This window comes from Dipodomys spectabilis, unplaced genomic scaffold (genome assembly GCF_019054845.1).
Source record: "Dipodomys spectabilis isolate Male_0828 unplaced genomic scaffold, ASM1905484v1 ptg000043l, whole genome shotgun sequence".
Lineage (NCBI taxonomy): Eukaryota > Metazoa > Chordata > Mammalia > Rodentia > Heteromyidae > Dipodomys > Dipodomys spectabilis.
Window position 1 is genome coordinate 12,791,488 of NW_024870720.1, and position 13,117 is coordinate 12,804,604.

The following is a 13,117-nucleotide window of genomic DNA, read 5'->3' on the forward strand; positions in this document are numbered from 1 at the left end:
AAATATCGTACAGAGGGGTCACAATTATATGGGCAAGGTAATGAGTACATTTCTTATCAAGCATTGTTGCCTCCTCCTTTGTTTCCCCTTCCCATCCTCCCTGCCCCACTACCCAATCCTCCCCCCCCCCACCAAAGTTGTAAAGTTCGTTTTTCGACATAACATCTTGTACATCTCATTGTTGCAATGGGTCCATCTATATCATAGGTCCCATGTTTTCCCTTATTTTTAATAACTAGTATATGTCTGAGAAGCAGAAAAGGTCAGATAAGTTGATGTTAGGGAAATGAACCCCAAGTTAAGTATTCAAATATTTTTTTTCTTTCATGCAATTGTTTCTAACATATTTATAAGATTATTTCTTTGTTGCTTTGTATGTCCCTCCCCCATGGTATAACCCTTGCTTTCACTGTATTTGATGTTGGTATAATTTGTGGAGGGGAAGGGGAAAAAAACAAATCAGCTCCTGTTTTTAAAGATAAAATTCTTTTCCAGGTGAACAGATTCTAAAGAAATTGCTATTGCTAAAGAAATAAGTTTAGTGAGATTCCCTCCACTGTGTATATATGATGTAATTTCTCATCTACAGCCTTAATGTCAAAATCTCTCCGGCCTTTCTTTGAGTAGAATCCTGTTAAGCCAGCTGACCAGGATTTCCCTCTCTCATCCCTGCTTTTCTGTTGGTCCTCTGCTATCTTCACAGTGTTTGGTTTAGTTTTTCTCCCCTCCTACAATAGTCTTGACTCTTATGGGAATGGTCTCCAATAAAGTCTTCCTTACCATTTCAATAGGTGTCCAAATAATTTTTCTTTAGCAGTCAAGACCATGCAGTCCTTAATATGGAAAGGTGGCATCAGCATGGTTGGAGAGACAGTATGATGGGAAATAGCCTTGCAGAGAGCATTGCTAGGCTCTGGCTGAGCTGAGTGTCAGCTTAGAGGCTTCCTGCAAGAAGACTCTCTGTGCATAACAGAAGCAAAGGGTCAAGGGCAGCTGTGTCCCAAAAGGAAGTAGCAACAAAACACACAAACCCCAGGATAATTCTCCATTCACCTCCAATTCTCTATTGTCCAACCAGTAAATAACTGAGGCACCACTGCCTTATGCCTGTAATCCCAGCTACTCGGGAGGCTAAGATCTTAGGATCATGGTTCAAAGCAAGACCAAGCAAAAAAGTCTGTGCGATTTTTATCTCCAATAACATGCTTCTGCCCCCACAAAAGCCAGAAGTGGCACTGTGGCTCAAGTGGTAGAGCACTAGCCTTGAGTAAAAGCAGCTCAGGGACAGCACCCAGGCCTTGAGTTCAAGCCCCAGGACTGGTGAAAGGAGGAAGGAAGGAAAGAACAGAAGGAGAGGGAGGTGAGGGAAGGAGGAAGGAAGGAAGGAAGGAAGGAAGGAAAGAAGGAAGGAAGGAAGGAAGGAAGGAAGGAAGGAAGGAAGGATCCTTGTGGAGTAGGCCATAGCCTCTCTCCACAAAAGGCATTTCTCGCCATCAGTAGCAGGGACTCAACACTAGATTTTGTTTGAAAGAGTGTTATATTTATTACACCAGGTGCTGAGGAACAAATCTATACGAGCTGTGTGTAAGTACATATCTCCGCATTTTGAGGCTCTCCAGTTAATGCCTAGTGAAAGAAGCAGAAGGCTTGTCTTTCAAGGGGGCTGAGGGAAATGATCCATGCTTTTCTTGTTTCAATGAATTACAACCTCTTCTGCATCTCATACTATTTATGTTTGGATTTTTTCCCCAACCAGTGTCACCCAAATGTGAACTCCTTCGTTCTCTTGTTATCCAAATTGCTGAGAAATGAAGGGACTGTAATCCACCTATTAGCTGAGGTTCTTCGTATCCTTGAAAGTCTAGTTAGATGAACTTGCAATAGCTTCTACCTCATCCTCAATGTTGCCACACTAGATGACATATCTGGACTGATATATATCAGAAGTCTTGACCAAGGTTTAGGTTTTGTATGTGGAGTGTGTGTGTATGTGTGTGATGCTGGGAATTAAACCCAGTGTAAGACAAAACCTCTACATCACTGAGCCACCTTCCCAGCCCCAAAATTTCAATCCATTCTCAGGATGCTTATTTGCTGGACTTCACATGTTTTATATGATTTTTGCCCTGCACAATGTAGAACCAAATATGAAATTGCTACCCACGTAGGCAACAAAATCCATAATGATCAGATGACCCCAATAGATCTACTGAATATGGAGGCCAGGGAGCGGTGGGGGGGATAGGGAAGGGAAGTCGCTTTGTAGACAACCTAAGAGAACAGATGTCCCATTCCTCAGTGCTGTCAGCAGTGTCCTTCCTCCAGCTCTGTGTGTGTGTGTGTGTGTGTGTGTGTGTGTGTGTGTGTGTGTGTGTGTGTGTGTGTGTGTGTGTGTGTGTGTGTGTGAAGAAACAAACTCTTGGCCTGGTGCTCTTGCTCAATTTTATTTCACATGACTAGCACTCTACCATTTGATCCACACCTCTACTTCTGGCTTTTTTTTTCTGATTACTTGCAGACAAGAGTCTCTCAGGTTGTTTCCTGGTTCATTGAGGATAAGAGTCTTCAGATTTATCTGCCTCCTGTGTGTGCTCAGTTCACAGCCTCCTGAGTAGATAGTATCACAGGAATAAGCCCCAGGAACTTGGCTTACTACCAGCTATTTTATCTATGTTTCTCCCCTGACTTTCTTTTTTTTTTCTATTAGATCAAGCAATACACCCATCTCCAATGATAACCCCTAGCCTCTAGTCAAAATCTAACCAGTTTCCCATTAAATATTTTAAAAGACAATTAGAAACACAAGTAGCAATATATCTGTGTATCTGTGTGTGTGTGTGTGAGAGAGAGACAGAGACAGAGAGAGAGAGAGAGAAAGTATGTAACATATTGGTTGGTGGGAGACCTGCATCTCTCATATATCCAGTTCCTAGTTCTTTTGTCAGATTCTTTTTTTTTTTTTTTTAATTTTTTTTTTGGGGGGGTCTGGTCATGGGGCCTGAACTCTGGGCCTGGGTGCTATCTATCAGCTCTTCAGCTCAAGGCTAACACTCTACCACTTGAACCACAGCACCTCTTCTGGATTTTTTCTTTTTGCTTATGTGGTGCTGAGGAATCGAACCCAGGGCCTCATGCATGCAAGGCAAGCGCTCTACCACTGAGCCACCTTCCCAGCCCTGTCAGATTCTTTTTGTTGTAGTTGCTGTCCTTCTTTTGGAGGTTTGTGTTTGTTTGTTTGCTTTTTGGCAGTTCTGGAATTTGAACTCAGGGTTTCCTACTCACTAGGCAGTTGCTCTTAACACTTGAGCCACAGGCCCAGGCCTGGCAGATTCTTTTCTGCTTTGCCTTACACCTCTATATTTTCCTTGTATGTCACCTCAAATACCTTCAATCCACCCCAATACTGATACTTTGTGTTTTAGATTGTCCCTGAAACATACTGCAATACTGTCAGTTAAGAGTAAGGGACAGACATTCTACTCCAGCATGGTCCCACAAACAAAACCAAATTTGGAGCAGCTTATTGTTACAAATTCTCAAGCCATTTTCATGGCCTATGGAGCACTGGCATGCTCACACACAGCCATGGATGGTTATTTCCACCTAGAACCTTTTTTGACATCATTTACAAAGACCAAATGTAGGCAAGTAATTTGGCCTGCAAGCCCACTCTTGAGCACATGCATAATAGAAATATGTTTTCCCCCAAGAGATATGCAGAAAATGTGAATAGCCTCAGTCATCTTAATAGTCACAAAGTGAAATCCATTCAAATAGCTGTCAAAAATAGAATAGACTATAAATGGGTGAATGAGACATGGAAATAAATGCAACTATAAACAACATGGATAGATCACACAAACATCACTGGGTGGCAGAAGCCTGGCTCAAGAGGATATATGCCACAGGTTTCCACTTTTAGAAAGTTCAAAATAGCCCACATTAACTCAGTGTTAGAAATCAGGGTATTAATGACTCCTAGATTAGTGACCTGAATGTATCACTTCTTGATCTACATCTAGTGTGACAGCTATCTTTGAATATTAGTCAAGCTATATGCTCATTGTTTGGGAACTTTCTTGTGTGGCTGTGTGGGTCCTAGGGCTCGAACTCAGGGCCTGGGCACTGTCCCTGAACTTTTCTACTCAAGGCTAATGCTCTACCACCTTGAGCCATGCCTCTACTTCCAGTTTTCTGGTGGTTAATTGGACATAGGGTCTCACAGACTTTCCTGCCCTGGCTGACTTTGAACCACGATCCTCAGATCTCAGCCTCCTGAAAAGCTAGGATTACAGGTATGAGTTACCTGCACCTGGATATTTGGGGAACTTTTATGTTTTTAATTTTTCTCAATATTTATTCTTTTACTGGCAGTCAATCCTAGGGCCCATGTAGGCTAAGTAAATGCTCTACCCTTGTGCTACATTCTCAACCTTGTGTGCTTTGTTAAGACTTGTTACAAAGCATAGCTTCAATCTAGAAGTTTATAACTACCTATTAAAAGAAGAAAAAAAAACTTTTCTTAGGCTAGTTACTATGTGTGAGTCAAGAGTCAGCAGTCATAGTAGGCCTCTAACTTTTTTCTTCTCAGACCTAGCTTACCTGGGGAAGTTTTAGCTTTGCTTTCTCCTAGTACCAGTCCTTTGGAAACAACCTGAGTTAATATAAATTTGAATGAGGGACAACATGCCAGACATGTGTGTACATTGTGAAGCCTTTAATCCATTGGACAACATGAGGGGGATTCATGAACTGTAAGATTTTCTGATAGGTACAAAACCAACACAGGAGATTCTTGACATGAAGGTGGACCCTTCATAGCATGGCCTCATCACTATCAAACACGCACAATCTCCAGGCAGGTGAGGAAGAAGTCAGGCCATTTCATGCCCATAGAAACTGGACAAGCCTTAATAGAGACTGGGCAAGCTTCCATCGAGAGTGAAGGCTGTGCATGCTCCATTTCCTGCCCTACAAAGCGAAGCAACCATAGAGCTAGATTATATCTATCTTGTGAATTTGCTTGCCAGACCAAATGTATTACCAGTGTGATAATGGAACCATGTACTAGCCTCCAATAAAATGTCTACTTAAGAAAATATTCCTGGCGCTGGGAAGGTGGCTCAGTGGTAGAGCGCTTGCCTTGCATGCTTGAGGCCCTGGGTTTGATTCCTCAGAACCACATAAGAAAAAAGAAAAAAGCCGGAAGTGGCGCTGTGGCTCAAGTGGTAGAGCGCTAGCCTTGAACTGAAGAGCTGAGGGACAGCGCCCAGGCCCAGAGTTCAGGCCCCACGACCGGACCAAAAAAAAAAAAGAAAAAAGAAAAGAAAAACTTCCTTTGGCTATTCTTGGCAAAAGACTATTTGCACTGATCATATCTTCTGCATGGTCTCCAAGTTCTTTCCATTTTGGGCTCCTCCTCCCCATTGACTTCCTGTCAGTTCCTAAACCTCCAGTTAATTTCCGAGGCAAAACTACTTAAAGTGGCACTATCTTACTTCAAACCATTCACAGAGCCCTCATGTCAATAACAAATATTGAGACTGGTTGCAAAACACAGTTCCCACCCAGGAGAAATAGTGTGAATACTTCTTAAATATATTTTCTTTAGCTAGGCAGCCAAAAGATTTATCTCTATGTACAAATTATCTGGCATTTTAGTTACCTAGAACTAGCTCCATTTGTTCTTTTTTTTTTTTTTTTTTTTATTGTAAAGCTACTATACAGAGGGTTACAGTTACATGAGTGAGGTTATGAGTACACTTCCTCTTGAACATTGTTACCCCCTCCATTGTTTTCCCCCTACCATCCCCTCCCTCCCTCCCTTCCCCGGGGTTCTTTTTTTTTTTTTTTTTTTGATTGTGATTAAATGATTACATAATTTCAAAGTCACAAGTTCATTCTAACTTCCCCGGAGCAAATTGTCTACCACAGTCTGTAATATATAACAGTGTTCACATGTTATATACCATATTTGTGATCAGCAGCATGAGGATATTTAGTAGTGGTTCAACCAGATGAGCGGGAGTTCTTTGTTTCTTAAGTCCTGTTAGTTTTGTCGTATCACCTAACCTTTTGGATTTAGCATCCACTTATGAGGGAGACCATGTACCGTTTGTCTCTTCGTTCTTGGCTTACCTCGCTCAACATGATTCCTTCTAGCTCCATCCATTTCCCTGCAAATGCCATTATTTTGTCATTTCTAATGGCTGCATAATATTCCATTGTGTATAGATACCACAATTTTTGGATCCATTCATCTGTGGTGGGGCACCTAGGTTGTTTCCATATCCTAGCTATTGCGAACAGTGCTGCAATAAACATGGAGGTGCACGTGTCCTTGTATATTGGTTCCTGTTGTTCAGGGTAGATGCCTAGAAGTGGTATGACTGGGTCGTAAGGGAGGTCAATCTTTAGCTTTCTAAGGACCCTCCAGACTGCTTTCCATAGTGGTTGTATAAGTGTACATTCCCACCAGCAGTGTAATAGGGTTCCTCTTTCTCCACATCCCCTCCAGCATTTGTCATTGGCTGATTTGTGGATGTGGAACATTCTGACTGGGGTAAGGTGGTATCTCAGGGTTGTCTTTATTTGCATTTCCTTCACCACCAGGGATGATGAACATTTCCTCATGTGTTTCTTTGCCATTTTTATTTCTTCATTTGAGAAGTCCCTCTTTAGTTCCCTTGCCCATTTAGTAATTGGTTTGTTAGGTTTGGGAGGGATTAGTTTCTTGAGTTCCCTGTATATACAGGATGTTAACCCCTTGTCTGATATATTGCTGGTAAATATTTTTTCCCAATTAGTTGGTTGTCTTTCTAGCTTAGTTGCGATAGATTTAGCTGTGCAGAAGCTTTTTATTTTAAGGTAGTCCCATTTGTCGAGTCTCTCTCCAACTTGTTGTGACCCTGGGACTCTGTTCAGGAAGTTCCTTCCTGTGCCTATTAGTTCAAGTGTCTCTCCTACTCTGTCCTGTAGTAGTTTCAGAGATTCAGGTTTAATGTTAAGGTCTTTAATCCATTTTGAGTTGATGTTGGTGCATGGTGATAGTCTGGGGTCCACTTTTAGTTTTCTGCATGTGGCTGCCCAGTTTTCCCAGCACCAGCGGTTGAAGAGGCTGTGTTTCTTCCATTGTATGTCTTTGGCTCCTTTGTCGAATATCAGCTGGCTGTAGGCCTGTGGATTTATATCTGGATCTTCTATTCTGTTCCATTGGTCTTCGGGTCTGTTTTTGTGCCAGTACCATGCTGTCTTTGTGATTATAGCTCTGTAGTAGAGTTTGAAGTTCGGCATGGATAGCCCTCCCATATTGTCTTTATCCCCTAGAATTGTTTTGGCTATTCTAGGTCTTTTGTTGTTCCATATAAATTTTTGGACTGTTTTCTGTATTTCAGTGATGTACGTCATTGGGATTTTAATAGGAATTGCATTGAATTTGTATATTAGTTTTGGAAGTATCACCATCTTTACTATATTAAGTCGGCCTATCCAGGAGCATGGGAGGTCTTTCCATTTCCTAGTGTCTTCTGCAATTTCTTTCTTTAACTTTTTATAGTTCTCATTAAATAGTTCTTTTACATCTTTGGTTAGGTTAATTCCTAAATATTTTATTTTTTGGGAGGTTATTGTGAATGGGGTTGCTCCCTTTATTTCCCTCTCTTCCTGTGCGTTATCAGTGTATAGGAAGGCAACTGATTTTTGTGGGTTTATTTTGTATCCTGCTATTTTGCCGAAGTGACTTATGATTTCTAAAAGTTTGGGGATGGAGTTTTTGGGATCGTGGAGGTATAGTATCATGTCGTCTGCAAAAAGGGATAGTTTCACTTCTTCTTTCCCTATGCGGATCCCTTTAATGTCTTTTTCTTGCCTTATTGCCCTGGCTAAGGGTTCTAGGACTATGTTGAAGAGGAGTGGAGACAGTGGACATCCTTGCCTTGTTCCTGTTTTTAGGAGGATTGGTTGTAGCTTTTCCCCATTAAGTATAATATTGGCTATTGGTCTGTCATAAATGGCTTTTATTGTTTTTAGAAATGTTCCTTCTATTCCTATTTTCTCCAGAGCTTTTAGCATGAATGAATGTTGAATTTTATCAAAGGCCTTTTCTGCATCTGTGGCGATAATCATGTGATTCTTGACCTTGGCTCTGTTGATATGCTGGATTACATTTATTGACTTACGTATGTTAAACCATCCCTGTGTCTCTGGAATGAAGCCTACCTGATCATAGTGTATTATTTTTTTTATGTGTTTCTGGATTCTGTTAGCTAGAATCTTGTTAAGGATCTCTGCATCTGTGTTCATCAAGGAGATTGGCCTGTAATTCTCCTTTTTGGTTGGGTCTTTGCCTGGTTTGGGGATGAGTGTGATATTGGCTTCGTAGAATGAGTTTGGGATAGCTCCCTCCTTCTCTGTTTCTCTGAAGAGCTTGAGGAGTATGGGTATTAGTTCTTCTTTAAAGGTCTTATAGAATTCTGCTGTGAATCCATCTGGTCCTGGGCTTTTTTTTGTTGGAAGACTTTTGATAGCTTCCTGTATCTCATTATAGGATATTGGCTTATTTAATTGGTTAACTTCTTCTTTGCTCAGTTTGGGTAACTTGTATTTCTCTAAAAATGCATCCATTTCCGCCAGATTTTCTTCCTTTAGAGAGTATAGCTTTTGAAAGTAGTCTGTTAGAATTGTTTGGATATCTTGGGTACGTGTTGTGATGTTTCCCGTGGCATCCCTAATCCTATTAATATGGGTTTCCTCTCTTCTTTTTTTAATTAATCTTGCCAACGGGCCATCAATTTTGTTTATTTTTTCAAAGAACCAGCTTTTTGTTTGGTTTATTTTGGTTATGGTTTTCTGATTTTCTAATTGGTTAATCTCTGCTCTCAATTTGGTTATCTGGCTTCGTCTAGTAGCTTTAGGTCCCATTTTTTCTTGTTTTTCTAGCTGTTTTAGTTGCAACATGAGATTATTTACTTGGTCTGTCTCCATTCTCTTGATGTGGGCACTGAGGGCAATAAATTTGCCCCTCAGGACTGCTTTTGCTGTGTCCCACAAGTTTCTTTGTGAGGTGTTTTCATTTTCATTGAGTTCTAGGAAATGCTTTATTTCTTCTCTGATCTCTTCTGTTACCCAGGCCTTGTTAAGGAGTGTGCTGTTCAATTTCCATGTATTAGAGAAATTTCTGCGGTATGCTTTGTTATTGAGAGCTAGCTTGATTCCACCGTGGTCAGATAGGATACAGGGGATTATGTCGATCCCTTTGTATTTGCTTAAGTTCCTTGAATGAACTATGATATGGTCTATTTTGGAGAAAGTTCCATGAGCTGCTGAGAAGAATGTGTACTGTGTTGTTTTAGGGTGAAATACTCGGTAGATGTCAGTTAATTCCGCTTGAAGTATGGCCTCACTTAATTCGGTAGCTTGTTTGCCAATTCTCTGGTTGGTAGACCTGTCCTTTGGTGAGAGTGGCGTGTTAAAGTCTCCTAGTATTATCGTATTGGGATCTATTTTATTCTGTAAGTTTGAGAGCATTTGTTTAACATATCTGGGTGCACCAATATTTGGGGCATATAAGTTGATGATGGTTATATCCTCCTCTTGGATTGTTCCCTTTATTAATATGTAGTGTCCGTCCTTGTCTTTCTGTACTGATTTTAATGAAAAGTTTATTTTGTCAGATATCAGGATAGCTACACCTGCTTTCTTATTGGGGGAATTTGATTGGTAGATCCTTTTCCACCCCTTCACTCTGAGTTTGTTTGTATGTTTGGCTGAGAGGTGGGTCTCCTGAAGGCAACAGATGGATGGGTCTTGTTTTCTGATCCAGTCCTCAGTTCGTTTTCTTTTAATTGGTGAATTCAGCCCATTTATATTAAGAGAAAGTATAGAGAGATGCATTGTTGTCCCTGCCATTCCGTTTTCCTAAGTTTTTCTTCTTTCCTTTCCTCCTGGGCTTGCTCAGTTAGACTTTGAGTAATGCCTGTTTGGGGCAGGTCCCAGTTCCTGGTTGCTTTCTTCAGGTTGTGTCCCCCCTCTTAGAATTCTTTGTAATGCTGGCTTAATGTTTATGTATTCATTTAGTTTTTCTTTGCTATTAAAAGTTTTCAGTTCTCCATCGAATGTGAATGCTAGCTTTGCCGGGTATATCAGTCTGGGTTGGCAGTTATTGGCTCTCAGGGCTCGTATGGTGCTTTCCCAGGCTTTTCTTGCAGTCATTGTTTGTGTGGAGAGATCTGCAGTGATTCTAATTTTTTTCCCGTTGTAGTATAGCTCCTTCTTCATTTTTGCTGCATGCAGGATTGTTTCCTTATTATTCAGATCCATCATTGTTACTATTATGTGCCTAGAAGTGTTTCTCCTGGGATCTTGCTTGTTGGGTGTTCGATAAGCTTTTGTGATGTAGTTAAGATGGTCGTTTTTGAGGTGGGGAAAATTTTCATTGACTATCTTGTTAAATAGGTGTTGCATTCCCTTGCTCTGGAATTCCTCACCTTCGTCCACTCCGATTATGCGAAGGGTAAATTTTTTAGCATTATCTGCTTGCTCTTGAATTTCCCTTTGGTTTAATTTGAGTGATTTTTCTATATCTGTCACTTTTTGGTCCAGTTGGTGTATTCTGTCTTCTGTATCTGACACTCTACCTTCCATTTCATTCACTCTGTTGACCGTGGCTTCTATTGTGGTTTGCATGGTGAAAATGGATTCCTTTATGGATTCAATGTTGGTTCTCAGAGTACTGATCTCACCTCTCAATGAGGTGAGATCAGTATGCATTACCTCTAATTTGGCGTTTATCTCACTTCTTACTGAGGTTTGTGCAGCTTCTATTTTTGCATCCAATTTTTGTTTGATATCCTGTATATCTTTTGATAGTTCATCCTTGTGCTCTTTCAATTTCTGATCCATTTCTCGCTTTATTTCTTGAGTCATTGCCTCCAGCAACCCTTGGATGTAGTTTTTGTCTTCCATTCCTGCTTTGCTCCCACTGGGGCTCTCCCCTGCGTGGCTGCTGGCTTTTGAGGTGAGCTTGCTGTCCTGGGTAGTGGTAAACCTTGTGATTTTTCTCTGTGATTTTCGCATGGGGGTTCAGGAGACTGCTCTTCAATCTTGTTTTGGTGTGTCTGTCTTTGCTTGGTTGCTGATTCTGTATTGGTAGAGAGAGTCTGTGCCTGATCTGGATTCTGTTGGGAGCCTATTTCCAGCTGCTATTCACTTAGGATTCTCAGCTCTCTGCTGTAGCAATTCCCGCCTTTGGAAGGGTTGAGCAGCCTAGACTGCTTGTGTTTGCTCCTGCGGGTGCTCTTGGGAAGATCAGATGCTCTGGATGCACTCTCCCAAATACTGGAGTCTGCTATGGGCTCCTGATGTGTTTTTGTTTGTTTGTTTTGGGCTGGTTGTGGGCTTGAACTCTAGGTTTGGGTGCTGTCCCTCAGCTCTTCAGCTCAGGGCTGGCACCCTACCATTTGAGCCACAGCCCCACTTCTGACCCTTTTTGCTTTGTTCAGGCGCCGGTCCCCTGGCCTGGTTCCAGCCCCAGCCTGGAGCGCGCTCGTTAGGCCTGTGCTAATGTGTATACCACCTTGGTTATGCAGCCTGGAGGACACAGTTCAAATTTCTTCTACTGTTGGTAGTCTTGACCCAGGGGCACTGTTCCTGGCTTGAGCATTTAAGCTCCCTTCCAGGGGCGCTCTTGCTCTGGCCTGGCCAGCAGAGTGTGCTCCACCGGCTGGTGGAGCTCTTGAACAGTTCCCAGTTTTAGTGGGTCCTGTGGTCCGGGTGTTGGGGTAGGGAGTCTAGGTCAGGGTCTGGGGATTCCCTCCAGCTCTGGTCTCCCTTGATGGATTCCCTGTCCCCTGATGGGTACTCACCCTGTAGGTCGTCAGTTGTTGTTGCAGTCCGAGTTCAGTTGGGGTGGTTGCGGGCTGGGTTGGGCGGCCCCCCGCCGGGTCGTTGCGATAGCGATCAGGCGGGTGGTCTGCGGACAGGTCCCTTTGTGGCGCTGCTGGTGCCAGGCGGCTTTGGCGGGATGGAGCCTCTCCGCTCCGGTGGAGAGTGATGGGTGGGGTGGGATCCTCCTGGAGACTCCCGGCTGGTAGGTTTCTCTGTTCCTGGCGATCCGCTGTTCTGCAATCCGGTACCTGGTGATCTGCAAGCAGCCCCCTGTGTCTCTGTGGCTCCGGCAGCCCCCGCCGGGCCGGCTGGCCGGCGGCTTGGCGCACTGCCGCGCGGCCAGTAAAGGTTGGGGGAGGGGTCTTCGCTCTTCTCTGTTCTGAAATTCTTCTTTTCCTCTCTTTCTTTTTTTTTGTTATTTTCCACCTCTGGTTTTTCTCTGAGTGTTCGTCTTTTTGTTGTTGTCGGTCTCTTGGGGAGATTAAAGGTTGGAACTTGAACTCTCTTTTTGGTTGGAGAGAGCTGTGGCGTTTCCCTACTGCCCCGTCGCCATCTTGGTCCCCCCTCGCTCCATTTGTTCTTATCCTGAGTCTTCTCCTATTTGAAACTTTCCTGAGGTGTTAAATCAAAAGGAGTAGAGCTTGCCCAAAACTACCAATAGTCACTCTTAGCTAAGAATGGCTTGTCTCTGGGTGTCATTCATTTCTCTGTACTGTACCTGTAATTGGTGTTAGATTTTTCAGCGTTCATTTTGGTTGTTTTGGGGAGGGTTGTTATTGTCTGTCACTCTTCATCATGGAGAAGGCTAAGGAAAAGAGATGTGACAGTCTCTGAAAGGTGTCAGCAGCTCAGCACCTATGAAAATCATAAAACATATTCTCCCAGAACCATCATGAACTATGAGACAATACACAAATAGAAGATCCTTATTGTTAATGCTGACTTAAATACGTGTGTGCTTTCTGCACATCTTCCTATAGTTCTTCTGAAGTCCTCAGGATGTCAGATTCAGTCATGAATTGTTCCAATAATCAGTACATGAGAAACTATGAGTTGAGACTCCACATTTCTAGACTTCAAAAATAACAGTACTTAATGACACATTTGGATATTTTATTTCATCTCTTTTTTGGGAAAAAACAAGTATTTTACAGAAAAGGAGGCACTTAGTCTGGCAAAATGAGGCTTCTTTTGTAATCCAATATTATATACGCAAAGGGTAAAGTCTTAGAAC